Source organism: Lutjanus erythropterus, chromosome 23 (assembly GCF_056507025.1).
Source record: "Lutjanus erythropterus isolate fLutEry1 chromosome 23, fLutEry1.hap2, whole genome shotgun sequence".
Classification (NCBI taxonomy): domain Eukaryota; kingdom Metazoa; phylum Chordata; class Actinopteri; order Lutjaniformes; family Lutjanidae; genus Lutjanus; species Lutjanus erythropterus.
The window spans coordinates 374,395-377,098 of NC_139339.1; the positions used below are offsets into that span (position 1 = coordinate 374,395).

General features: G+C 40.9%; 1 long non-coding RNA gene across 1 annotated transcript; it reads right to left on the bottom strand.

The window, feature by feature from the left end:
- Nucleotides 1-232: 232 nt before the first annotated feature.
- On the bottom strand, nt 233-1,166 carry LOC146305087 (uncharacterized). The gene is made up of 2 exons (XR_014769062.1): nt 793-1,166; nt 233-648 (listed from the first exon to the last, which is right to left on the bottom strand). It is a non-coding gene; the product is annotated as an uncharacterized LOC146305087 (long non-coding RNA).
- Nucleotides 1,167-2,704: the final 1,538 nt, after the last annotated feature.

A 2,704-nucleotide genomic window follows, 5' to 3' on the forward strand; every position in this document is an offset into this window, starting at 1 on the left:
TTTGGAGGAACAAATTAATGAATAATGTTATGTAAGTAAATGCTATAATAATAACTAATACATACAGTGTTTAACAAATTTATTAGACCACCTGTCATAAAATGAGAAAACACAAATATTTTAGAAATCTTTCAAAAACTTGTTTAAAACTAAAAATGTTTTTGTTATTTATTTGGCAAATAACAAACAATTAAACAACTAAATAATCATTTTTCATACATAACCAAAAAACTGTCCGTCCTCTTTGGTCTTTAACAGTTTGCATCTTGCTGACGTTGTTTTTCTGTATTTGTCTCTTTTGTTGTTGAGGTCAGAAAGTTTCTATCTGTTCAGACTTCAGATGAAACTTTTCTGTGATCAATCTTTGAATCTACTAAAACCAAAATTAGTTCAACAGGATTCAGATCTGGACTTTGACTCGTCCGGTCCATCAGGTCCAGAACTCCAGAGTCTTTGTCTCGGTCAAATCGTCTTTGCACAGATCTGAAGTTTGCTTTGGTTCATTGTCTTGTTGGTTTATGAACCCTCGACCAATCAGATTCAGTCCAGAAGGAATCCCATGATGCACTGAGATGTTGTGGTTGACGTTCTTGTTCATGATGTCGTTGATTTTCACTCATTTGTCCACGACGTTTCCACAAATGGAACCTCACACCATGATGGAACCTCACACCATGATGGAACCTCACACCATGATAGAACCTCACACCATGATGGAACCTCACACCATGATGGAACCTCACACCATGATGGAACCTCACACCATGATGGAACCTCACACCATGATGGAACCTCACACCATGATGGAACCTCCACCGTGTTTCACTGTGGCTGCATGTGGCATCAGAACGTTCTGCAGCTTTTCTGTGGACATGAAGACGACGATGCTGACTGAAGAGGTCAAACCTGGACTCGTCCGTCCAGAGGACCTTCTTCCAGTCATCAACAGTCCAGTGTTTGAGCTCCCTGGTGAATCTGAGGAGGTTCTGGATGTTTGCAGGCCTCAATAATGTCTTCAGCAGCTCGTCTTCTCTTTAAACCTCGTTCCATCAGTCGTCTTCTTCTGGTCGTTCTGGAGACGTTCTCACACTCTGATCTAGAAACATTTGTCTCTGCCTGAAGATCAGCTCTGGTCTTCCTTCTGTCTCTAGTTCTTAAAATCTTGAGGTGTCTGACATCTGCTTTGGACATTCAGGGTCTTTCCATGAATGATTCCTGATCGTACATCAGATCTATGACATCAGAGGAAACCATGTTTGAAGGTCATAACAGATTTATGGATCACAGGTGTGGAAGTTACAGATGATCTTCTGAGAACCTGTTCTTCTTCTGCTCAGTGTCTTTATGAATCAAACTCAGGCACAACATTAAAAACAATCTGAAGTTTATATATAAAGAATATTTTTACACATGAAGCTGCTGGTTTCTTTCTTTCTTTGACTGTGCAGCAGACTGCTGGTTTAACAGAAGAAGAAAAGACAGACACTTTTCTTCTTCTGTCATCTGTGAAAACAGGTTTGTTTCTTTGTTTGTTTGATGTTCTGTTTCCTTGTTCTCTGTTCATCACTAAAACCCATTCAACCACATGATGCCTTCAGGTGTCTTTGTAAAACCTCTGACACTCGGGACAGCTTAAACTGTTTATATGAGGAAACTGAGTTTTCCTGCAGGACCTGAATGCAGCAGCAGCTCAGGAAAGTCCCGACTCTTTGCTTTCACTTCCTCATCAGCAGCCAATCAGAAACAGAGCTGCTGATGACTCATCAGTCACCAGGAGAACCAGGTTGATGTGGACCAGCAGAGAGAGGAGGAGGTCAGACGCCCCCTACAGGAGGAGTCCAGGAGGTGACCTTTGACCCCTGTAGAGTCTGTTCTCATGTTCTTATCAAACCATCAGTCAGAGGACATTAACCCTTTAATGACGTCCAACATAAAGGACAAACACACAAAAATATGTAAATACAGAACAGACAGAACAGACAGGACAGACAGAACAGACTCCTCAGTAACATGAAGCAGTCAGTTCTCAACATAAACTGTCACTGACAGAAAGTTTCATCTCTACTTTGGACCAACAAACTCTCAGCCCAGAGAGCATGATGGGAAATGATGATCAGTATCAGATGGACCGACTTCTCTGGTGTGACGGCGTCTCTGACAGAGTCTTCTGAAGCAGTGGACAGGAGGACACTGTCCATCATGGAGGACTCTGTCCACCAGCAGACGTCCTCTGATTCTTTACTGCAGTAGAAGTAAAAGTAGAAGTATTGATTCAACTTGTTTCTTTATGTCAGTTTTCTTTTGTTACATGTTTATGTATTTTATTATTTATTAGTTTACAATTTGTAACATCTCTTACGTTGTCTCCGTCTCGTCCCGTCTGTCCTGTGTGATGTCCTCTGATGATCCTCCAGTCAGTCGTCTTTTCTGTGTCTTATTGTTTCGTCCATTCAGGTTGAAATCAGTCTTGATGTTTGAAGGCGGCGCACAATGATGCAAAATAATCAATAATCAATAATTCACCTCAGAGTCATTCAAACTAAAGTAAGGAGTCTGTTTATAAAATGTGAGGAGGAGAAAGTTCAGATATTTGTGATCAGATGTCAGAAAAATAAAAACTGAAGTACAGATACCTGAAGACTCTACTTAAAGGGACAGTTCACCCAAAGATGTAAATTCACTGATCATCTCCTCTCCCTCACGC